Here is a 27,362-nt window from a genome sequence, read left to right as displayed (position 1 = left end):
AAATATGACCGTTGGGGACCTATAGGGTATTATTAGAAAAGTTTAATGGAGTTTAATGCATTTTAACCCTGTTTAGAAAAATATTAACCACGGTAAAAATGGGAACAACCCGAGAGGTCCGGTCGACCAAAAGTGGTTCGGTCGACCAGGACTCAAGTAGCTCGGTCGACCGGGAGCATTTTGAACTGAGTGGTTGGTCGACCGGAAAAAGGCGATTTTCAAAAATACCGCGGTTCGGTCGACCGGCCCCTTTTTGAACTGCATGGCTCGGTCCACCAGACCGTTGGAAATTTTCCCGAGACCTTTCGGTCGACCAAGTTGTTGAAGAACAAAAATGGTCGGTTGACTGGGAGGTCAAACTGTTGACCCCCAAGAGGTTCAGTCGACCGAGGTCAAATGACCTATAAGTGCTCGGTCGACCGGGCCTAGGTCAAACTGTTGACCCGGACAGGTTTCGGTCGACCGAGCCAAAATGAACTGAGTTGGCCGGTCGACCGAAAGTACACCAAGTGTGCATTTCGGTCCGTTCTTGCAACATTCAAACCCTATTCAAGTGCCTATTACATACAAGTGCAAAAGTGAGTGTCCTAAGGTCACTTGGGTCCAATTTGGAAACACTGGAAAACTCCGGTATCGGTCGACCGATCACCCTAAGGTCTTTCTATGGTTCGGTTTGAGCTTACAAAGTAAATCATTCATGTGATGTGTGTGAGCTTATTACAAACCGAAAAACCCTAATTACTATTACAGACAATTTCACTGGAAAATATTATAATTAAGAGTTTATGAAATTGTCTTCAAGCCTTTCTTGCTTTGTGCACATCTTGATCTTATCATTTTTGATTCCTGCACAAAAACTCAACTACTCATTAGATACAATGAGTATTTGTCATAATCAAAACCGGGCGTGACCAATAAGGTCAACAAAATCCTTGGCCGTAGTCTGACCCTAGGTCCCTGTATTTAAATTTTGACTTAAACAGGACCAAAATCTTAATTTTGAAAGGGCTTCAAGTGACCGAACTGTGTGTGTTAAAAACGCCTTAGTCGACCGAACAGTTGAAAAGTCAATATGTTGACTGTGGGTCAGGCGACCGAACTGATTTGAACTAAATGTCCACAGTCGACTGAACGCTGGCCCTGACTTTTCCAACTTCTCCAAGTGCTTGAACTTCACGTTCAAATTAACCTCAAGCGACCGAACCCTCAAGTTTGGCTAACCAAACTAAGGACCACGCGATCGAACCTTGAGTAGTTTGGAAATCGCCTTAGTTCAGCCACCTGAAGTTCTCACCAGGAACCTGAACTTCAAAACTGCCTTTTGTTAACTTTACTAGATGGGGATGAATTCGTATTTTAAAAATTAATCCTCTAGACCAATCAACCAGCAGCAGTATTACACAAACCTAAGGTCAATCTAGTGCGGATAAAATAAATCAATGCATACTCAACGAAAATTAAACTGTACAAGATATCTAATTAAGCAAGCACAATAAAGTTGTAAGGAGAGATGACACCAGATATGTTATTAAGATTTGAAAAACTGCCTACGTCCCCGCCTTGACTCACAAGCACAGGAATTATACTAATGCTCACTTAACGGGTGGAGCGGCAACTAAATACAACTCGATCAATTAACACAGGACTGACCTCAACCTTTACAACCAATCCTTCCGAGTTGGATTACCGCCCCCTCAGGCCACGCTTGGAATACAATAGAATCACAATACAATTTGCGTACAAATATTATGTTTCTCAATCAAACAGATTTGCACCAGTAATAATCAAAGCACACAAGTAATGTAAGAACAATAAGCTCAATGGTGTATATGTGCAACCAACACTCAAGGTAATAACTATCTCAAATTAAGCATAAGAGTATATCAACAAGCTAATCTTTAAAACCATGTAAAGATGAAAATATCAATCTCAGTTTAAGGTTTCAAAGATTTGTACCAAGAATAATCAGAATATCTCAAAAATAATTTCTCAATATCAAAGCACAAAGAGATATTCAAAAAATAAGCTTGTAAAAATATTTTTGCACACATAAAAAATACAAGCACAATGTGTCTTGCAATAATAATGCAAAGACCCACTTAACTATAAGGTTTTCCCACACACGGATTTATTAAATAAAATCATTGGAAAACCTAACTAAACCCTCAATCCGAAAATCAAATATGCAATAAACCAATAAGGGGTTTTAACACATTAGAACAATTAATAAACACTCACAAGGCTTGATTTCTCAAAATAATGGAAATATATGAGTGTATAGGGTTTGTATGAAGAAATAGGGTTTAGGAAATTTCAAAGGATTTTTTGCTTAATCAATGTGCTAATTGGGTGCTAATCCAAGCAAATGGACCCCTATATATAGACGTGCCCAATTTTATAACCGTTGGGGATATATAGGGTATTATTAAATTTGTTTTAAAACTGTTTAGGAAAATTTACCCTATTTAACCCCTCTTAACCATGGTAAAAATTAAAACAACCCAAGAGTTTCAGGCACCTGACCCTTGGTTTAGTTGCCTGAACAAACACAACAAAACAGGAAATTTTTCAACATTCGGGTGCCTAAATAGGGGTTCAGTTTGCTGACCAAGGCAAATTTCCATTCTGTCTGAGGTTCGGTTGCCTGGTCCTGAGTTCGGTTTACCGAACTCATATGTTCGGTAACTCGAGGCAGTTTTGAACTTGTAAGTTCGGGCTACCAAGTTGGTCAAAAAGGTAAGCTTGCGAGTTTGGTTGACCGAGGACGGTGAAGTCCTTTTTTGGTTCGGTCGCCCAAAGTCAGGTCAACTATTTGACCTTTCAATGGTTCGGTCAACCAAGGTGTTTTAAACACCAAGGTTCGGTCACCCAAAACCTAACTAATTTAGCCCTTTAGGTCCTGATTCAATTCAATTGATTCCCCTAGATAGTATATGTGATTTTGGGGACAATCTTACGTGTAAATGCAAGGACCTAGGGTCATTCTAAACTCTTTGAGCTTATTGTTTCTACATGCATGATATGCAGTAAATATTACAGACCTTTCCTATTTTACTATTATAGACCTGAATTGAATATAATATAAATTACAATGAATGAATCTTCTAGGTCTTTATTCTTCAAGTCTTCATATGCCATCAAAAGATCTTACTAATATGAACCTGCACACTAACTTGATAGACATTAAATACCTGAGTATTTGTCATAATCAAAATCGGGTATGACCTATAAGGTCAACATTTCCCCCCTTTTTTATGATGATAAATACATTATGCAAAAGTGGGTATAACCTTGAAAGGCTCCCCTTGTCAATATGTATAATGAAAAGTTTAAATATTTAAAGTTCAAAAACATTGTTCAAAAAGTACCCAATTTTGCCCCTTCTCCCCCTTTTGGCAACAGCAAAAAAAGTTACTGTAAGTATAAGGCGCATAAGCAAGGCATTGAGTATGAGTCATTTATATGCAGGATATGATTAAGAAAGTTTTTAGAAATTTAGGTAGCATGTCGTTTAAAAATAGAGCATTTTCCCAAAAATACCTGCATAGAAATGACCTGATTGAGTTTTAAATTAAAAATTTATCCACAACTACCAACTTAAACAGTTCAGTATGATCAAGAGGAAAAACATAAATATAACTATCAACATGTAAAAAATATAACAGTCATGCATTCCACAAACACATACAAACACATAAAGTATAAAGCAATGATAGAATTAAAGTTCAGAGCCATATGTTTTCTATATTAAGAAGCTCCCCCTAGGTTTGTGCACTTTATCAAAAATCAAGGAGGCATATCTACTATGCATTAGACCTAACTTACATCTAATTTGTATGAACCTATCTTCCTAAAGTGGTTTGGTGAAAATATCAGTCCACTGCTCATTTGTGCACACAAACTCAAGTGCAACATCTCCTTTCTGCACATGATCATGAATGAAATGATGTCTAATTTCAATGTGTTTTGTTCGTGAATGTGATATAGGATTTTTAGAGATGGTGATTGCACTAGTATTATCACATTTAATTGGAACTGTATCACAGTGCAATCCAAAATCAATAAGTTGTTGTTTCATATAGATCGTTTGAGCATAACAACTTCCAGCCGCAATATCTTCTGCTTCGGTTGTGGATAAGGCAACTGAGTTTTATTTCTTGGAGAATCAAGAAACCAGAGATTGTCCTAAATAGTGACAAGTGCTGCTAGTACTCTTCCTATCAACCTACTACCGGCAAAGTCAACATCAGTATAACTAACAATCTCAAATGTTGTATGCTTAGGATACCATAAACCTTACTCAACAGTTCCAACAAGATACCTAAGAATTCGTTTGATTGCTAATAGATGAGACTCCTTAGGTACAGCCTAAAACCTAACACATATACATACACTAAACAAAATATCAGGACAACTAGCAATAAGGTATAGGAGGCTACCAATCATGCCACGAAATAATTTCACATCAACATGGATTCCTTGCTCATCTTTGTCAAGTTTAGTGGAAGAACTTATAGGAGTACCAAGATATTTACCGTCTTCCATATTAAATTTCTTGAGCAAGTCCCTAACATATTTAGATTGGCATATAAAGGTTCCATGTTTAGCTTGTTTAATTTGCAATCCTAAGAAGAAACTCAATTCACCCATAATGCTCAGTTCAAATTCACATTGCATGCATTTGGCAAACTCATTACACAAATCATCATTAATTGCTTCAAAAATAATATCATCAACATAAATTTGAACAAAGAGCATATCATCATTTTTAGATTTAATGAAAACTATAGTGTCAATTTTGCCTAGGTAAACCCATTTTCCAATAGAAAACCACTAAACCTTTTATACCAAACTCTAAGAGTTTGTTTCAATCCGTACAAGGTTTTGGACAATCGGTATACATGATTAGGATATTTATAATTTTCAAAACCAGGAGGTTGTTTTACATACACTTTCTCATTTATATAGCCATTTAAGAAGACGCTTTTAATATCAATTTGATACAATTTAAAGTTCTTAAAAGCAGCATAAGCAAGCAACATACGAATGGCCTCCATTCTAACTACTGGAGCATAGGTTTCCTCAAAATCTATCCCTTCATCCTAATTATATCCCTGGCCAACTAGTCTAACTTTGTTTCTAGTTACTACCCCATTTTCATCCTTTTTATTTCTATATACCCATATAGTTCAATTAACAATATGATCGTTAGGCCTAGGAACTAGGGTCCATACTTTGCTTCTTTCAAATTGGTTAAGCTCTTCCTGCATAAACATTACCCAAGACTAATCCTCTATGACTTCCTTAATATTTTTGGGCTCTTCTTGAGAAAAGAATGCAAAATGACTAACTAAATTTCTTAAGGAAGATTGGGTAGTTACACCACGTGAAGGTTCACCTATAATTTGATCTAAAGGGTGGTTCCTAATGAATTTCCAATCCCTAAACAGCTCTTGAACTCACTTTCAATTTTATCATTTTCAATTGATTTATCATTTGCTTCTAAATTGATATCCACATTATTTTCAATAGATAACTTAACTAAACATTTCTAATATCAATATCATCTTCATCATCTCTTTTAGAAAACGGATTAGATTCATCAAACACAACATGAATAGATTCAACAATAGTTAATGTTCTATTATTAAAAACTCTATATGCTTTACTGTTAAGTGAATAACCTAGAAAAATACCTTCATCAATTTAGAGTCAAATTTTCCTAGGTGCTCATTATCTCTAAGTACAAAACATTTATAACCAAAACATGAAAATAAGAAATATTAGGTATATGGTTGTTAAACAATTCATATAGAGTCTTATTAAGTGAATGTCTGATTAACACTTTATTCATGACATAACATGCAGTATTCACAGCTTCTACCCAAAAATATTTTGGTAATTTGTGTTTGTGTTCATTTAACATTGTCCTACCCATCTCTTGCAAGAACCTATTCTTTCTTTCTACAACTCTGTTTTGTCGTGGGGTCCTAGGTGCAGAAAAATTATGTGAAATGCCCTCTAGGTCACAATAGTTTTCTATACCATCATTTTTTAATTCAGTCCCCCTATCACTTCTTATGTGTGTGATTTTGTAGCCTTTTTCATTCTAAATTCTTCTACACAGTTAAGTGAATTGTTCACATTATTCATCTTTATGAGAGAGAAACAGCACCTATGTGAACCTAGAATAATCATCCACTATAACAAAGGCATACAATTTTCCACCTAGACATTGAACTTGATTAGGGCCAAATAAATCTAAGTGTAACATTTCAAGTGGTCTGGTGGTAGATATGAATTTCTTTTTCTTAAAACTTGATTTTGTTTGCTTACCCATTTGACATGCATCACAAATCTTATCTTTCACAAAATGTGTTTTAGGTAAACCTTTAACCAAATCCTTTGTCACAAGTTTTGACAACAAATCCATGCTTGCATGTCCTAAACATCTATACCATAACCAGCTAGCTTCATTTATTACAGAAAAACATGTGACTTGTTGAGAGGCTAAATTGTTAAAGCTAGTTGTATACACATTTTCATGACGTTCAATAGTAAAAAGTACTTTGTTATTAGATTTACTCTCAATAATGCATTTATCATTTTCAAAAGATATTTTATATCTTTTATCATACATTTGGCTAATACTCAACAAATTATGTTTCAAACTATCAACAAGCAGTACATTATCAATAACCAGGGAAGGTTCCTTACCAACCTTACCTACGCCGATAATTCGCCCCTTTGCATTGTCTCCGAATGTCACGTATCCTTCATCTTTGGGAGAGATGGATACGAACTTAGCCTTGTCGCCAGTCATATGTCGTGAGCATCCGCTGTCCAGGTACCACTTGTCCTTAGAAAGAGGACGATTTTAAGCACACCAACAAGAAAATCTAAGTAATTGACACTGGTCCCCAAATTCTATTGGGTCTACAAGGGTTAGTGCCTGGATCACCTTTGACTCTCCATGGCCTATTAATTTTTACATGTCTATTCTAAGTGGAAAATCAAATTGAATATGACCAATTTGTTTACATTTAAAACATATAATTCGACATCAAGGATCATTAGGTGGAATTTGGGATTTTGATTCTCGAGTAAAATGTCTCAAATAAAGATTAGGTCGTCTTACATTTTCAATACCATTAAATCTAAGACCTTATTTGCTAAGAGACTTTCTTTGGGCTACAAGTAGTTTTTCAAAATTGCATTGGCTCTCAGTAAATTTGAAAACAATTTTGGAGCTATCCTCCAATTTTCTTTCAAGCTTGGCAATTTTCAAATCTTTTTCTTTAAGAATTTAGACATGAGAGTTCTTTACAATTTCAAATAGTTTTGACCAATTTTCACATTTATTTTCAAAACATTATTCTCCTTGGTCATGGTTTTTCCCATAGATTTAATTCATAAATCCATTCCGTAGGGAAACTTCTATTTGCTTGTGGGTCTTTGCATATTTATTGCAAGACTCTTGAGTTTGTCTTATGTTTTCTTTGAAGAAAATAATTTTTTACAAGCTTATGTTAAATATCTCTTGAGTTTAATTTTCTACAAATCTTTTTGAGATATTTGCTTATACTGTTGCAATCTTTGAAACCCTATTTGTGATTGATATACTTATACATATTGTTTCAAATATATTATCATATCACACTCTCACAACTTGAGAGTTGCAATACTGACTTCACTAAGCTTATACATTCATATCATACTAAAGTACATTAGTTATTGCTTATGCATATCGGTACAAATCTTCTTGTATTAGAAACAACTTTATTTGTATGCAAAATTTGAGCCGATTGATTGTATTTCAGGCATGGCCCTGAAGAGGGTATACTCTGCCCTGTTAAGGAGTGTCTTGTAAAGGTCAGGGTCAGCCTTGTGAATTTGACCTAGGGTCTTCTCTGCCCCGTAGGGAGGACTTGTAAAGGTTGAGGTCAGCCCTAATAATTTGACCTAATTATAAATGATGTCGCTCCACTTGTTAAGTGAGCAATAGTGGTAATCCTCGGGCTTACGAGCTGAGGCCAGGACACAGGCAGTATTAGCCGAATCCCAATAACATAGCATGTGTGCACTTTATAATTCCGCAATATATTTACTTCACATGTATGTTATTTTCATTAGACTGTGAATGCTGCGCATGATTTAATTTCCGTATATTATAGTTATTTGCACATTTTGGATTGCATAAATAGACCTTAGGTTGTGTTATACTACTATTGGACATTGAACCTTGGACAAAATTTTTAATACCCAATTCACCCCCTCCCCCTCTTGGGAATACACCAATTCCAACAAATCAGTTCTCATCTTAAAAAATGTTCAACATGAAAGCTATGGGATTTTCTTTTAGATTTCTTATGATACCAAAAACGTCCCATTTGAGTTTCTATAAAAAGTAATGCTCAAAATACTAAAAGTTGTCCACAGCAAAAAAATTCCCTTTATGTTTCTTCCGTGGCATTGATGAGTCATTTTCTCAATCAATCAATTCTCATCTTAACATATGTCAACATAAAAGTTGTGGTATTTTTCCTTAGCTTTCTTTTGATACCAAGAACGTCTCATTTAGAGTTTTCTACAAAAAGTTACGTCTGAAATACTGAATGGTGTCCGCAGCAGAAATCCCAGATTCAGTCGACCAAACCTCAGTTCAATCAACCGAAGTTCATCCTGGTATGATCCAGTCGACTGGATCATTAGGTCAGTCGACCAAGTCGAGCTAAATTATAAAATTGTCTTTGATTCAGTTGACCGAACCTCTTGGGTTCCGCTAATAACGGTCAGAAAACGGCCATAAATTTTGAAATTAAACATTATTTTATCTCTCAACGATCATATAATGGCTATATCTTGATTTTGCCTATAAATACAAAGCTTTAAGACTTGGAGAAGATTGATAATCCATTTTGAGAGCATATATGAATATTCTTTTATTATTGAGCTTCATTGAAACACTTTTTCACTTCATTTTAAAATTTATCCTACTCTTGTTTTGAAAACACTTTTGAAGAAAATATTTTGAAGTACTCTTGAAAACTTTGAGCATCTTTTATACTCACATTCATTACATCAAAGCTATCTCACTTTTGATATTTCAAAAGTCTATTTTGAGAAAATTATTTCCATAATTTATTGAGCTTCAACTTCAAATCATTTAAGAGTGCATTAGAAATATTTGTATTTGTACTTATCAACTCTTGAAGGAGCATCCATTGTACACCAAACTTTATTTCCATTCATTTCTTTATGGTTCGGATTTTGAACCGTGCCAAGTGAGGGTATATCACTTGGAGAGATATCTCTGCCTATAAGAAGGGATTACGAGTGTGAAGCGTACTGAGCAAGGGTATATCGCTTGGAGAAGCTTCTCCACCTATAAGGAGGGATTGTAGTGACAACTCCACCCTAGTTTAAAGGAGTAAGATAGTGGAAATCCTCAAGTGGTTCTCTTGAGGCAAGGATGTATGCAAGTATAGCCGAACCTTGTAAATCACGGTGTCATTTTCTTTATCCCTACACTCTTTAAATTCCACACGTGCATGTCTATATTTATATTCTTGTGATTATTGTACATGCTTTAGATTTGTTGTTAGTATTGATGGGGAATCGACTAAATAGTTGTTAAATTTTTAAATACACAATTCACCCCTCTCCCCTCTTGAAATAACACCAATCCTAACAATTGGTATCAAAACCTGATTAATATAAACTTAACCGTATTTGTATAAGATCTTATGGCTCATATTGGTGTATCCCCATTTAGTAAGGGTCAATCCTTTACAAAGCCTCCAATGTTTTGTGATTGTTCAAGGGAACTATGTTCCTATGAAAATTATTAATAATAAAGAATTTCCCAAACTAGAAAATGAGATGAATGAAAATGACATTGGTTTAATGCAAATCAATTTTAGTGCTATGAACATATTGTATTGTGTTTTAGATACTAACGAATTTAATAGGATCATGACTTGTACAAGTGCTAAGGAATTTTGGAAAGAACTTGATAAGAGATATGGAGAAACCAAGGAAAAGAAGGCTACCACTTGGGATGATTCGAGCTCAAGTGATCAAGAAGGAGAAAGTTGTTGCTTTATAGCATTAACCGATGAAGAGGTACATTCTTCTCCTTCCACTTCGTTTAATGATTCATGTAATGATTCTTGTGATGAATCCTATGATAAATCATGTGATGAATCTTGTAATGAAAGCATGTTATCTTATGAGGAACTTCAAAAAGAATTTATTAAGACTCATAATATTCTAATTAAGATAACCAAACGATACACTTCATTGAAAAATGAGAATAAAGTTTTAGTGAAAAATTTAGAATCTCAAACTTTTGTTGAAAAAGAAAAGGACTTAAAAATTAAGAAGTTAGAGAGTAAGGCTGAAAAAGTAACAAAAGAACTAGAGGACCTAAGATCCCAAACCATTATTGAAAATAAGAAGGATTTGGAAATAACAAGATTAAAGAACAAGGTCAAAGACTATGCTTTTATCTATACATTTACAAGAGGTAAAGAAAACTTTGATAAGCTAATAGGCTCACAAAAGATGACTTTAGACAAGAAAGGCATAGGATTTAATAGCAAAGAAAATAAGAAAAATAAAATCTTTATTTAGGATACTTAACAAACGAATCAAAATTCTATGTTAGCACCTTGTCAAATGCATATGCTCACACTACGTGCTTCTTGTGTTAAAAAAAAAAAAAAAAGAGCCACATCAAATTTGATTGCCCACTTAAAATGAAAGGTGTGAAAGCCAAACAAGTTTGGAGAGTCAAAGAACCACTGGATTTTAACCCGTCAAAACTCAAAGGAGAATGGGTACCCAAACGAACCACAAAATGATTCTTCATTAGGATTAAGAATTAAGTAGATTTAACCATCCCTAAATGAAAAAGTAATAGTGATATATGACTAAATGCTTGGGAAGTGGTTTGCTCTTAAAAATTTCAAATCCTAGTATACACTATTGCTATACTAAGAATCTTAGAGAATCAAGTCAATACGAAAATTCAAGTGATATATCTAATTTGATTGCTTAACGTATATATTATAATGATTGGTTAAAGTATGAAAATATTGGCTATAGCATGCTAACTTTGAACTGAAAAGGAATGAAATAATATCTGTCTGAATGGAACATTAGTCTCCACATAAATCCATATCATTCCTTCGAAATGTTCAAAGTAAAGGTTAAGGGCGTAACTAGTTACAATAGAAATGTTTTTTTTGGAACCTTATATTTCTAAGATGAATAACATAGATTATCTACTCCTAAAATAAAATCTCAAAAGCATGCTCGAGTAAATCCACTTCCAATGGACAAATGTGTCTCTATTTGTTAAATGATTTTTAATGCTTTATTCATGCTTAAATGTGAATATCTAAAGTTAAAACATATTTTGTCCATTGCACAAGTTTGAACTTTAGGAAATTAATCTTATACTATGTATCATCTAGCCCTAAACTCATCTTGGAGCCTTATTGCTTGATCATATTCAAGGGCTTTCAAAACTCATCCACATGTTAGATAATTTAGTCGTCACTGGAAGTTCACGATATCAAACTCTACTAGTGAATCCTTCTCATGCATAATTTGTCAAATGCTTACTAAAATCCTCTCACAATCAAATTAGAAACATCTAAAAGAGGATTCAAGGCCTTCATCAAATCAAAGCAAATACTTCCTCTGTGTTTAATCATCAATAAATCTTTTGACTACTATTAATATAAAAAGTCTTCTCTTCTATAGGAACTCTTTACAAATGTGCTTAATCACCTAATGCAAAATCGGTTGATTGTAGAAGCTTCCCACCAACTATCAAAGATTTTTTTTTCTCAAGATGTTCATTGGTCTAAGGGCCAATCCAAGTACCCAATGCTTCCTTCTTTTTTCCTTTTTCTTTTTTTTTTTCTTTTTTTTTTCCCCCCTTTTTTTCTCCAAATACAAGGATTGTCACTTTAAGCAAACTTCTCCTACTGACGCACCAATATGTTAACCTCAAAAATCATACCTTAATTTCTGCATCCACATATCATGGCAATCACCACAACCAAGTCAATAGCGGGTATATGTAATCATAGTATTTCTCAGATTATTATAGGATATCCTTACCTCAACTAAGACCCTCCTTTTAAACATAGGCCTTCCCATTTATAATTTCCTCCACAATCGCCTATTATGTAATATCACTTTACATAGGAATAACCGTTTATCTCCTTTGACCGAGCTTTGGTTTACATATTATTTTTGCCCCCTTCAAAACTCGACAATAAAAAAGTATGATTAGATTAGCAGTTTGGCATTTGGTTCAACAAGGGGTTCGTCAAATTTGACCACTATTCCTTACCTCATTTAAAGACAAGTTTATTCGATAAATTTGTCAAACCACCGAACCAAAAGTAAGCCTTAAGTCCCACTAAGTGGGGTCAGCTATATGAATCTTTTTCCACCAATTTATGTGATCATACACCATTTTCTTTAACAAATTCAGTGCTATTAAATCCTTATTATCTCATTTCAAGTTATTTTAGGTCTATTCCTACCTCTTCTACCATCCCTCACACTAAACTAACTCACTCTTCCTTACTAGCACACTATGTGATCTAAATTGCAAATGTCCAAATCATCTAAATCATCCCTTCCTTATCTTCTATAGGAGTTACACCCAACTTACCACAAATATGCTCATTTCTTAATTTATCTTTCAATGTTATAACACTCATCCATCTAAACATTCTCATCTCGCCAACTTTTACATTTTGGATATATTGTTTCTTAGTTACCTAATATTTTAATCCATATAACATAGCTGATCTTATAGTCATCCTATAAAACTTCCCTTTTATTTTTAAGAGTATTCTATGATCACAAAGCGCACTTGAAACACTTCTCCATTTTACCCAACCTGCTTTAACTATATACTTTACATCCTCTTCAATTTCTCCTTTAACTTGTATAATAGATTTAAGATATTGAAATCTACTAGTATTATTGATTTCTTCATCATCAAACTTAACTTCATCTCCAATATTCTTCCTACCATTACTGAAATTACATTTCAATATTTTGTCTTATTCCTACCTATCCTAAAGTCTCTAGATTAAAGCTTCTCTCAATAATTCTATCTTAAACTCCACTCCAAGTTTACTTTCATCAATCAAGACAAAATCATTTGAAATCTACAAAGACCACAGATTCTCATTTTATATACTCCAAGTCGGCTGATCAACCACTAAAGCAAAAATGGAGTGTTTGGGTATGCTACCATATCGATATCCTTCTTTCCTAAATGAGCTCACAACTATTTACCTCTTTAAATCCTGATACTAAAAGTAGAGAGTTAGGTTTACGTTTGCTCATTTGGAAATATGCAAAATGGAGAAAGAGTGAAAGATAAAAAATAATAATAATAAATAAATAAATAAAGCAATATTAAGTGGGTAACAAATTGACATCTTTACAATTACTCCTATTTGGGCCTTTGAATGAGCATGCCAGCAAGCTTCTAAAAGGGCTTAATCAAAACTCACGAACAAGTTCAAAACAAGCATGTTAACTGTTCACAACCCTACACCGCCAATCGCAGCCTTGTCAAGCTTGATAATTGCTTATTTATGCAAATGGACGGACCTGAATTACCTTGCTCTTCATGAACTCAGTTTATTTGCAGCCCTCAACAGGGCTAACCTGGGAAGTATGATGAGAAATAGGATGCTTTTTTGGGTTAGGATGCAAGCCAATTCAAAACATGTTTTTCAGTTAACACACACACACACACATACTACGATGGATAAGAGCTGCCATGAATAGCTTTATTGAAACAAGAATGAATATCTAAAATAAACATGAAGTGAATATCTGAAATAAACATGAAGAGTTGTGGTAATGCTAAACATGGTTCTAAATAATGGTATCGGTTCTTGTAACATTACTGCTGGTGGTGTAAGCATTTGCAACTTTTTACTACTTTATTGATTATAAGCGAAGTCAAAACTAAGAAATCATAAATATATATATATAAAACACCATCTTTTGTACTCTCTAATGGTACGTTTGCTATGAAAAAAATAGAGCATATAATGTTCATATGTTAAACAAGAACAAAAATGCAAACAATAGAAGTATTTGTCACCAAACTAGGTGTAAAAATAAAATAAAATAATAAAACTGAAAGAACTTAGAATACAAACACATATAAGTTAATGAGAGAAAAACTTGGGTTTATTTTAATGGTAGTTATTAAAAAAAAATGCACACTAAATGTCAAAGGAAAATAAACCCAAAAATAAAGTTTCTACAATAATAATAATAATAATAATAATAATAATAATATCACCAACTAAATAAACTAACTTAATATTGAGTTTCTAAACTTCAATAAAGGGAAAAGGGAAAGGGATAATGCAAAAAAAGGGGGCTCAACCTGTTTTAGTCATTCACAGCTAGTCTAGCACTCCTAACAGCTTGTAACAGCTAGAACGTCCCATAACAGAACCTAACGGCCATTACAGTTGTAAATTGGAGCACCTCCAAGTTATTGCTCCATAACGATCTCAAAAGCCACCAAGACTGTTACATAACATCTGTAGCGGTCATTACACTGATTTTTTTTTCATCCGAAATGAGCTCACAACTCTTACCTCAACCCTAGATGTTAAATGTAGTTAGGCTTACGCTTGTTCAATGGGAAATATGCGAAACAGAGAAAGAGTGAAAGACAGGCCAAAAAAGAGCAAAATTAAATGGGTTACAAATTGACATCTTTACAGTTACTCCTACTTGGGCCTTTAAATGAGAGCATACCAGCAAGCTTCTAAAAGGGCTTATAAAAACTTATAAGCGAGATCAAAACAACCCTGTTAACTGTTCACAGCCCTAAACAGCTAATCGCAGCCTTGTTCAACAAGATTTAAAATTATATTGAAAATCGCTCATTTATGCAAATGGACATTCCTGAGTTAACAAGCTCTTCATGAACAGTTCAGTTTATTTGCAGCCCTTGGCAGAACTAGGGTGGGAAGGATTATGAGAAACAGGAGGCTTCTTGGATTAAGATGCAAACTAATTCAAAACATATTTTTTTCAGTCAAAGAAAAAGCATGTTAAACGTGATCCCATGAATGAGAGCTTTACTGAAACAAATATGAATTTCTGAAACTGCCCAAATAGGCAGCACCTCTGAAAACAGAATGAGCCCATAGAATGTCAGGATCGTGTTTTCTGCAATTGAATTAGTGGACAGAGTTAGATTCAACCCTCATTGAGTTGAATGGGGACAAGTCCAATGCATATGCTCCAATTTAACAAATAAATAGTCATTATGCTGTTCTAATGGCATAGAGATTTTCCATATTATTGTGTTTTTGAGATCCTGAATTCCTGATAAGCTTCAATGCAGAGCTGACAGCAGAGTTTAGCATGCTACCCATGTTTCCAACTGCATCAAACCTAAAATAAATAAATGGAACAGACAATGGGGTTAAAGAAGTTTTAGGCATAAACTTGAAATCTGAACTACCTGTCAGCATAGCATTTTTTAGCCAATTAAACAACACAATCAGCCAGCATCACAAGCCTTTATGTTTTCTTGTTCTTTCACTCAAAGAAGGATTACGATACTTCACTAGGTTTCATGTTTCATATTTAGCAACAGATGACGCACTCTTATTTTTTTCCCCAAATAAACAAATTCCCAGTTTGATACAAGAGCAGTAAACTACCTAGCTCAATGAGATTTAATATGCATAAAACCAGAATGTTCTTCCACTCCACTTCATGTTATTGCATGAAACAATACACAAAATGAACTTGAGCTGTAAACTTGACATGAACAAATGAAATAATTATTGCAAATCTACCTCTTGGTTAGTAGACAAATTTATGGATCTACAACCTATGTGTTTTTGCTGCCAAAAAAACCAGATTTGCCACCTCAAACCTGCCTTCCAAAGAGTAACTGACTATGAGGTTTGCACCTCTACTAGCAACCACAAGACCAGCCATATAACCTTCAGTATTAGCAGAAAACCAATTTCAACCGTTAGCCAATGGATAAAAGAAACTAAAGAAAAAAAGAAGCAATAAAAACTTAAAAACATGAAAATATTAGCCCTAGGCAATAGACTTAAATAATCCATAATACAAGATTTCCTATAATTTCATTCCAGAACAAATGGTGAGTATGCCCGCCCTCATCAGAGTACACGTGTGGTGGTAGGCACATGGGTGGGTGGATGGGGGCGTGTCTGTGTGTTGAGTGAGAGGGAGTCGCAATGTCAGCCAAGTAGAATGGAGGTGAAGCAGTATCAGACCAATCATCATGATTGCATATTCATAGATTTTGTGTTGTATGTTCTAGTACAGAGCCCAGATCAACATTTACAAATGTCAGTGAATAATAATAGCATGCCAAATGCTCAAATAATTCAAATGGGACTCCTCAATATGCCAATCAACATTATCAACCCTCTTCCCATAAACATGAGATAATAGGTGGAGAATGAGAATCATGACAATGCACCATGGAAATAAATTCAATCCAGTGTTCCTCGTTAAAAAAATAAATAAATAAAGAAATTTAAAAAAAAAAAAAAGTTCAGCATGGTTTCTTGTTGCATTTAAAATGTTTATTTTAAATGCAAAGAAAGAAATCACAAAGATTTCTATGGAAAACATCATTCCAGCATTTTAATATTAATTGTGGTAATGAATTCTGCCATCAAATTTCAATAGAAAATTGAGTGGAATTAGTTTGCTTCCATCAGATAGCCAAGTGCATCAAGATATCCATTTTTTAAAGAGTACAATTCAAGAATCTTATTTCACATTCACCAGATGGCTATTATAATAGAATCACTGAAAAACCATAATAAGGAAATATAGAACTTCAGTAAAATAGATGTTGGTACCCCAAATTTCCGAAGCGCTTCAAAATATAGCCTTTTGCAGTTTGTCTATACAGTCTGATGCAGGACCAAGTTCCAAAAATTTGGACTCTCAATTCCAGTCTGTCTAAACGTATTGCGTAAGGGCCTCTTTGTAGGATTACAATGGTTGGACAAGCCTAAATAAACTAAAATTTTACAACAACAACAACAACAACAAAACCAAGCCTTAATTCCCACTAGGTGGGGTCGACTATATGAATCATTTTTCATCAATTTATGCGATCATAGACCATTTCTTTTTTATAGATTCAGGAATATTAAATTCTTACTCACTATCTCCTCCCAAGTTATTTTAGGTCTAGCCCTACCCCTTTTACTACCCCCCACAGTAACTAACTCACTCTTCCTCACTGGTGCACTATGTAGCCTACGTTGCAAGTGTCCATACCATCTGAGTCGTCCCTCTCTTATCTTATCTCGGTAAGGATTCATATCATAGTGATCTGACAAATTTTACACTGGCTGTCAGCTACCTAACGCAACCCTCCTCCTTACCCGGGCTTGGGATCGCCTATGTGTGAAAAAATTAGGACATTAAGTGCATCACAAACGAAATTAAATAAACTAAAATACTATTTCCTAAAAATAATACCCTAGAATCTTGCTTCCTAAACAATAATATCCTATAATGTTGAAGATATGGTACTAACTACAAATAAAATTAACCTAAATAAAACAAATGAAAATACAATAAAATTAGGAAATTAAAATAGATCTTGTTTGCATGCTGCATCATTATCCCTCAACTAGAAAAAATTCGACCTCAAATTTTTAAAATCTGAAGGATGAAGAATCCATATTGTGACCATGCTTGAAGGAGGCCAGTGTAAAGTGCTGGCTTCAAAAAGAAATAAGATTTTTTGAGTGAACAGCCCATGGAGGTACAACTAACAAATTTATGGGGGATGATGAAATCAACTGGTTGCAAAATTTATGTGGGATGATGAAATCAACTGGTTGGAAATCAGGCTCCAATTTTGAGATCAGGATGGTCAGGAATCTGGCTCTGATTTCAAGGCATCCACTATTTCCTGCGTTGGTTCTTCGATCTCAATAGGAGCATCCTCAACTACCTCTTCTTTTTGGACTACCTCTTTTCTTAATGGGTAGAAAAGAAGTCATCTCTTCTTATTTGCAATGATTGGGAGAACAAAAAATAAAGGTGCAAAGCATTGAATCAATCTAGCATCAATCTTGTAAAATGCAGAGGTAAAGGTAGCATCCTTTTCTAAAAAAATTTCTCTCCAGCTGGTTTAGCCTGGTCCGGTTTGGTCTAACTAGTAAAAGAACCAGCTCCATCCTGTTCTCTAAAATTCTCCTTCATAAATCAAAACTAAATGAGAGGAAGGGTTTTCTTTGTCATTCCACAAACTTGATAGTTGGAAGGACACCAAGCAACAAGATTGCATCACTAAATGGAATCAATGACCAGTAAAAAGGGAAAATGTTCCCTGCAATGGCTAGATTCTTCATGTGAGCTCTATCATCGATGGCTTTAAATAGCAGCTGCAACCATCACATTATGCCATTATATAAAAGTCTGTTGAGTTCCCAGTAACATTGCAAACCACTAAATTGGTGGGAGGAAAATTCACAACCGTAAGTCATTATGAATTACTATTATATAATGGCCCCTACAACCGCTACAGAACTATTATGGGGAAAAAAGAGTATTTTTGTTTTTACTTTTTCTTTTTTTTCTTTTTTCCCTTTCATAAGTTATTCTCGACAAACTATGTAAAGAGGGCTTGAAGAAGATTATAATGAGGATGATGATGATACAAAAATTATTTATTTTTTATTAATATTCACAAGAGATGCATTGATAAACTATTTGATATGAACAACATTTTTATAAAAAAAATATTTTATTTTGATAATATTAGTGATTTGATATTTCTTTTCTATATTTTTCAACCTCAACCTTCTTTTCTTTCTAGTTTGGTCGTGTTCAAATTGTTAGTTTTTATTTATTTAATCATAAATTTTATAAATTTATATATTATAATTTTAAAAATTAGGTTATACTTATACAACACAACCCCAACTTCTCGCGAATCCCTACTGGACTCAAAATTGAGACAAGAAATACCAAGGGGAAAGGAAAATTAATAAATTAAAGTGTATTACCTTATCTGGGTCCTTCTCTTTCAATCCTGCACGAAGCTGTATCATGTAGTCTTTCGTATCCCACTATTATGCTTGTTGTCTAAATGGAACCTCTACGAACGCTCCTTCTAACAAGCTTCCTTGGGCTTCCTTAGAACTTCAACCTTCACACAATAATATTTGGAATAGAAAGAAAGACTCAAAAATAGAGAGGTTTAGAACTAAATAGACTTCTATTAATGTATCTTAATTTTTCCTCTCCAAACACAAGGGTCGGAGCTCTCTTATATAAGCAAGCAACTACTAATGGATAAGCACAAGTTGTTTTCTTAAAAATAGACGTCAAACCGATGTCGACATAAAGAAAAAGTAAAAGCTACTTTAAATAAAAGCAAAAGGACAGCACATCAAAACCTGCTAACTCTTTTGACAAAATAACAAAATACCACCAACTTTTATTAAAGCAACTTTTGACTAAAGCATAAGAATACAAATACAAAAGCAATTTATATGACCCGACGAATTGTCCTTTCGGCTAGGCCTGGGATATGACATGGTTCTGGACAAATGTCTTATATGACCCTTTTGAGTAGTCCGCTCAGTCTGGCCTGGGATATGATGACACCTAGACTATCATCTGAATCGCATATCGGGCAAAGATCTCGTCCTTCTTCAGAGATTTTTCAAAGCTCTAATGATTTCTTCATCGTGATCTTTTCTTGCTAATTATGCAAGTACAATCTGTAGATCACTCTTTATGGCCAGGATTGAAGGAAGATGATGCTCCCAATTTTTAACTTGATTTATTATTCTTTTTGCTCCAATTGCAAATTCTGCTAAATTTGCTTCTTCAAATTTCTAGAGGAACTTTCCTTCAATAGCAATCAAAGTTTCATAATCTGCGAAGAATATACAATCCAAAACCATCCTTTCTTCAAGAAGATAAATTCCCCACAAATTATGAACCAATTCATAGAACTTCCTATGTTTCTGGAAATCCTCCCAATCTGGTTCTTCTTCATGAAATTCTGAAATCGCTCCGTCTTTCCAATCTTCTGGAAAAAGATTCCAAAACAAAACTCTTCCTGATTTCAGCTCAATTGGTTCAATGTATCCAATCCACCATAACCATCCTGGATTAGTGAAATTTAACACGTCTTACCATTGATGGCAGGAAATCAAAAGTTTGTCCTGTTTTGCTGAATCCAAAAAAACTAGACTTCTCCTGATCTTAAGGCCTTTTGTACTGCAATTAACATTAGGGCTTATATTTCTAGGAATGTGTAATTTCATAATACACAAACCACTCCTCATCCAAAACTGTTTTAATTCTGGATACTCCGAAATACTCATTATCGCTCTAGTAGTGAAGTTGTATTTTTTAAGCTGGATATCCATTTCAAAAGTAAGTTTAATTTGTTGATGAATGAGTTCCGTTGTACTTTCCCTGTTTATAGTCCTAGAGTTTTTTGAAATAATGGCTTTCAAATTCTTCCAATATTTCGACTACTTCTTTTAGGCAAACTGAAAAAGAAATATTTGTTGGAATCGCTAGATTATTAACTATCCTTTCTAGCAAGTTTCTCTTTTCCTTTGAGATTTCTGGAGTCCTTCCCAGAAAGTCTTCGATAACCAAATCAACTTCGACTATTTCTCTATCCTTACTGGATCCTAAAACATTCTTGTTGATAGCAACTGAGTCATTTTTCTGCATGTCTTCTCCTCTTACCCTCCTGGTTCTAGGATTCTGAACACACTGGGTTCCGTAATGTCCATACCGGCTGCAAATGAAACACTGAATATGACTCTTGTCACTGGACTTTTCATCTTTCCTAGATGAGCTTCTCTTCTTCATCTAGCTTTGTTCCAGAACTGGAACTGAACATTCTCTCTTCTGAGACACGTTTCTTCTTTCTTTGCTACTTCCTTCTCCCTTTCTGCAGTTGAAAGTTATCTGTCTTTATTTGTCAACAAATCTGGCAACTGGTCAATCTGTCACCTTATGCCTTTCCTGACAAATTGGACATTTGTAATGGCTGCTATTGCTACTGCTACTACTTGCAATTAGATCTGCAAGAATTCAAATATCTTGTTAGAGTATCAGTAATAATATTATCTCTTCTTTTAATATGTTCTACACTAAAAGAGTAATATTGTAACTCATTTCTCCATCTAACCAATCTTGTTTGAATGCATTGTTTTAACTTTATTCCAATAAAATGCTTTACATAGGAACTATCTGTTCTAATGATGAATGGTTTACCCAAGAAAAGTTCATTAGTCCTAATTCCTTTAAGAACTACCAACAACTCATTTTCATGAACTGGGTAATTAAGTTCTACTCCATTAAAACATTCACTCCAATATTTGCTGAAGTGTTCTGTTTTATCTATCTTTCTGATTTTTAAAACACATCCTTATGCTATATTTGAAGCATCGGTTTCCAGAATTATATCTAACTCTGTACCGTCTGGATATTCTAACTTTGGTAAGTTTTGAGCTTATTTCTATAAAGCTTTTACTGCTTCAGTATCCTCTGAAGTCCAATTCCAAGGATTCTTTACTGAAACCTTTTTCTGAATTGGTGTTGCCTTTTCTACCAAATTTTTAATAAATTTTCTAATGTAATTCAATACTCCTAGAAAGCATTGACACTGCCTTCTATCTTTGAATTCATTAAGAAATTCACATAGCCTTTTTGATATATGTGGCTAAAGTTCCTCTTCGCTTCCTCGAATTTTTAAACCTAAAAATTCAATCTAAGGTTGCATCCATATGGTTTTTCTTTTTGAAAGAATCATTCCTTCTTTTTTGAACACTTGTGCCACTTGCCTCAAATGTTCTAAATGGTCCTTAGTATTTTTACTAAATACCAAAATATCATCAATGTATATTGCAACAAATCCAGTCATTCCTTCAAAAGCCTTATCCATTCTTCTCTGGAAAATTCTTGAGGCATTCTTCAATCCAAATGGCATAACTAGCCATTTGAAAAGCCTAATCAGCGTAGTGAAGGCTATAAGAGCCACTGTTCTTTCTTTGACCTTTATCTGCCAGTATCCTTATTTGAGATCGAATTTAAAATAAACTAAGGGTTTCTCCCTTCTTATTTTATTTCTAAGAGACTCCTGATTAGGTAAATTATACCCATCATCTCTTGTTTCCTTATTCAGATCTCTATAATCAATTACCATCCTAGCTTTTCCACGAAGTTGTTCGGCATGATTTTTTACCATAAATGCAGCACTCCTGTGCTCACTTTTCCTGTGCCTAATGAGTCCCAAATTTAATAATTTTGGAATTTGTTTCTCAAATTACCTTATCATTTCATTTGGATAACTAATCCCTTTACTTCTGAGAATTGTATCGGGATTTTTGAGCACAATATCAGCTTCTGGCATGGCTTTCTGCCATAATGCCTGTGGATTCTCCGACCAGTTTTCTGAAAGCATCTTCTTGATTTATTCAAGATTACTTTCTTCTTCTGACTAATTTACCTTTAGGATACTTCCTGATACCAGTTCCTTCCAATTATCAAGTTTCTCCTGATAATCAGATCTTCCTTCCTCGACTATCATATAATTCTTTATAATAGTACCTGAAGACTTTGGAATGAAATGGTTATCTAGGATTATTCCTTCTGAAAATATCGTAAAAGGTTGATATTTCCTAAGGAATTTACTTCCCAAAATAAAATCATCTGGTAATTCTAGAATTAAGCAAAGAATTTGTTCCTCATAATCTTGGTCATTCATCATTATCTTCACATTTTTGGCAATTTCTCCTATCTGAAGTAATGTACTGTTACCAATTATAAACTGAAAATTTTCTGATTCCCAAGTTACTTCTGGAAATCTAATTCACGTACAAGACCATGTACATCCAGTATCGATAAGAGTTGTACATTCTATCTTACTGATAGAAATGTTTACCAATGTTGCCCATTCTTCGATTTTGGCACTTAAAATTGATGTTCCCATATATGTCATATGAGATTGGTCTTCTTCTTCATCTGCATAGATAGGAATTCTTATGGTTCTCTGACCAACTATCCTTCTACTACTTGAAGGTCTTAATTCAGATGGTCCAGATCCTTCTGACCTAGTTTCTGAATTAATATCTTTCTCTTTAGATACACTCACTCTACTAGGAGTATAATCACTTAGAGGTTTTGTTATAATTAATCTATTTGCCTCTTGTCGTACCGACTCTGGGAAAAGATTTTTCAATCTCTCTTCTGTTCTTAGGGTTACCAAATCTGTGGCCAACTTAGTGCTCTTGGATTTACGACTTCTGGTTGTAATCCTCTGACTGAATCGGTTTGATTTGTTTCGAAGAGTTGAGGAAATCTACTAACTCCCCTTCTGAGGGCTTGTTTCCCCATGTTATAAAATTTCAAATACAATCTGGCAATGAGTCTAATGCACCTTCTATCTTGGCTACATTTTAACATATTTTGCCAGTCTCTCGTATTAACTCTAATCTATAGAGTTTTCTCCACACTTTTATCCTAAAGGTCAACATGTAAATTTGGTATTACTTTTATCCACGCTGCTCCTGAATGTAAGTTAGCCCTTGCTCCCCCTAGTAAGGACCTACCAAAATTACCGATACTTCCATCCATAACTGCAATAAGGATAGGGAGATCTTGCCCTTTTCTTACTAATGGATCTATCCCAACCTAGATAATTCCATAGTGGACATATCTTGCTTTCTTATCCATTGCTCTCTGAACTTTTGTGTGGTGAGTAATGGAACTATAAATGTTACTACATCCGTACTTGATACTTCTGCCATTACCTCTTTCTCAATTACCTTTACTGTCTCTTTATAAGGTATCCATGAGGTTTGATATGCTTCAGCCCAACTGGCTCGAGGCATCCTCCATTCCTGACAATCCCTACTTTCTGAAGGAATTTCAGTTTTTGCAGCTTGCACTAGATCTTCCTCTTCTCCTGCTAGAGAAACTAGTTCTGGTGCTTTGTCTACTACTCTCATCATAGCTAGTTTCAACTGACTTAACTTAAGATGATAAGGAGATTCATCTTCTGAATCTTCTTCTTCATTTCCAGATTCAGAGTATTCTGAGAAAATAGAATAAATGCTTTCATCATCTAAGTCTATCTCCTCTCCCCAAATTGGTTCATAACGAAGTTTGAAGAGTTCTCCATCAAGATACTCTTGAGGCCACCTTTCTTCTTCTCAGCTTCTAGACAATTATTAGCTTTATGGCCCTTCTTGCCACAAAACCAACAACAGTCACAATTCTCCAAAGATTTTCCTTGCAGACACTTAGGATATCGTCTATATATCTTCTTGAACAATTCCTTGACATCTTCTCTAACCCTACTGGGTCTAAGATATCTTTTCTCTGAGTTTTTTTGCCTTTTTTTAGAGCTCTTCCTTTTTCCAAATTTCTTCCAAGTCTTTCCTTTGACTTTGGATGATTTAATCTTCCTAAGGCAAACTCCTCTGGCACAACTAGTTTCTACTCGTTCTGAGTATCTAGTTGGTCTCTAGTTACAGCCATATCTCCTTGCTACCCCACTTGTCTTGGGACAACAATCTGGATTCATATAAGTTATGTTTCTTACATCTTGAAACATATGCCGCTGCATACAGTAAAGCCTTATCATTTGTCTTACTATTTCCACTCCGACTACAAGAGTATCTGATACTTTTGTATCTCTCTCAAGTCTCTGCTTAACAGCCTGTTTTACCACTTCTGGCCAACTACCGGGTAATTTATTAATGAAGACTTCTTTCGTGTATGGTTGATCTTGTGGTCCGAGCTTATAATACCAATATTGAAATTCACAAAGAAACTCTTCAAAGTAACACATGTCACAAATCTGAATCTTTGTGAGAGTCATTCTGGCCTTTTCAACTAGCTCATCACCTCTATCAACTAGCGAATATCCTACAAACTCCTGTTTGAGGAAATCTGCGATGATAACAATTACTTCATCTGGAGTTTTGATGGTGTTTAAGATAATGATACTCACATCTGAGTTCCTTTGAAGTATTTCCCAAAAATCTCCAGCATTTCCTCTTAGTGTGGCTACTACAAATTTATATGCTTGCTCCACTGACCAAGATTCGATTCCTCTACTAAGGATATGATATCTAATATCCATAGCCCAATCATCAATTGCAACTGCGGGATCCTTTTCACAATTGAGCCTAAGGATTGTTCCATTCTAGGGTACTCCCTCTGGAACACTTTTTCTTGGCCTAAATTCCTCTTGAATTCTACCTGGATAATTTAAAATAGACTCCTGCTATTTTTCCGTGGTCTGGAGCATTTCTTTGAAAGATAACTTCTTTTGTTCCCACGGTTGTGGTTCCATTCTTAGGGGCTGCGATACTGGCTTTGCATCCCAAGATGAAACTTCTGGAAAGCTCACTTGCCCTGTTTCTCGATAATTTGATGGTCCTGCTCCTACAGATCCAACCCTTGTAGATCCTTTACTGGTTCTTGCAAGAATATTTTCGGCACTAGCTAGTTTCTTAACCTTGAGAGCTTCTACCTCATTAAGCCTTTTATTGATTCTCTTTTGAATTTCTGAGACTTCATTCTCTGTCCATTTTTCGATGTAGAAGTTTATCCAACTCATCCTGAGCGTTCTGGATATCTTCTGTTATGTATGACAAAACTTTTGTTTCATCAATGTCTCTGAGAGCACTCTGAACCTCCTGTTCCTATGCATCTTCATAGTCTTTAGCAACATATCTTCTTGATATACTGCTTCTGACTTGAGGCGATTGAAGTTCTTCTGCCCTACTGAGGGATTGAATTTTGTCCTCATAACTTTTCATTATTTCTCTAATTTTATTCGTGATGGACTGATTTTCCTTCATTTTTGAAGATTAATGAGATCTTGGCCGTTTGATTCTGATCTTAGAGTCCTGTGGAGTTGTTCTAACTACCACTCACACTGCCAAATTCTAGATTGATAAAGACTAATCTGTTTCTCAATCTCTATTAGTTGTGATTCTAGACCTTTCTTAACTCTTTTTAGGTCTATCACAATAGGATCTAATTCAAAGTTGGCTTTAGAAGAAGATAGTTTGAAATATTTTTCTCCAAACCTCTTCTATTAAGTTCTCATAAAATCTTATATTAGATCTTATTGAAGCCTTCTGACAAAAAAGCGACCCTTGTTCTCTGTCTCTTCTGCTGATCATAAGACCATATTTCTCCTCCTAAGAAACATTGATATTAGGACACATGCTCTAATACCAATTTCTCACAAAGCTCTAAGGAAGCCCAAGGAAGCTCGTTAGAAGGAGCGTTCATTGAGGTTCTATTTAGACACCAAGCATAATAGTGGGATACGAAAGACTACCTGATACAGCTTCGTGCAGAGTTGGAAGAGAAGGACCAAGATAAGGTAATAAACTTTTATTAATTAATTTTCCTTTCCCTTTTGTTATTCTTGTCTCAGTTTTGAGTCCAGTAGGATTCGCGAGAAATTGGTCTAAATTTTTTAAATTTTTGTTACTTGAACAAATAAAAGAACTTGTTTAATATATTGTATTATATGTTCATCTTATGTGCCTAATAGATTAAATAAGCATATAATTTATTTTGTTTTATTAGTTAATTTATATTATATATTTTCCTATTGATAGAAAAGCTGTATAAATGGCTGCTAACTTGTTGCAGCGCAAGCTAAAAATAATCTTACTCAACAAGGCAGCAGTGTACAACCATGATGAATCACCAATGACATGCAGAGTTGTAGCCTGGTCTACCCTGATGCTCACCAAGTCGCAGGCGCCTGTGTGAATTAAGCTGGCTCCAAAAAGCCCATGAAGTAAGGTTGATGGTTACAAACTGCTGTGAGTTGACAATGACAAGCTGTTGCAATTTGCTGGCTAAGACGGTCTTCGACCTGCAGAGACTTTACAAGAAACGGCAAGGTCCACAATGGAGGTAGACAACAATAAACTTCTGTTAAGAAACAATGAAGGCTTCGATTGCTTCAAGGCTTTGATGCCTTTGGTTCACTTATGGCTGGGGGGTCTGGGGCCACACAATTTTATTTTTTTTTAATCTGGAAATGAAAAAGGGTGGAACAAGTGTCGTCCCTAATGAGATGGTGGTGGACATGGGGCTCATGCAAGGCAATTTGAGTCAAAATCACAAAACCAAACAATTGAGTTAAAATTCATAGCCTCATTGGATCAGAGTCTGCTCTAATACCACTAGATGAAGGACCAAAGTCCAACAACTTTCAATTCTCAATTCCAATCTGTCTAAACCTATTGCATAAGAGC

At 34.8% G+C, this 27,362-nt stretch overlaps 1 long non-coding RNA gene across 1 annotated transcript; it reads right to left on the bottom strand.

Moving 5' to 3' along the window:
• Positions 1–15,233: 15,233 nt before the first annotated feature.
• On the bottom strand, positions 15,234–27,258 carry LOC131148948 (uncharacterized). The gene is made up of 3 exons (XR_009135094.1): positions 26,850–27,258; positions 15,882–16,031; positions 15,234–15,471 (listed from the first exon to the last, which is right to left on the bottom strand). It is a non-coding gene; the product is annotated as an uncharacterized LOC131148948 (long non-coding RNA).
• Between the last annotated feature and the right edge of the window lie 104 nt (positions 27,259–27,362).

The sequence above is a fragment of the Malania oleifera genome, chromosome 2 (genome assembly GCF_029873635.1).
Source record: "Malania oleifera isolate guangnan ecotype guangnan chromosome 2, ASM2987363v1, whole genome shotgun sequence".
Lineage (NCBI taxonomy): Eukaryota > Viridiplantae > Streptophyta > Magnoliopsida > Santalales > Ximeniaceae > Malania > Malania oleifera.
The sequence above is the reverse complement of the archived record's forward strand: the minus strand, read 5'-3'. Positions and strand labels throughout refer to the sequence as shown.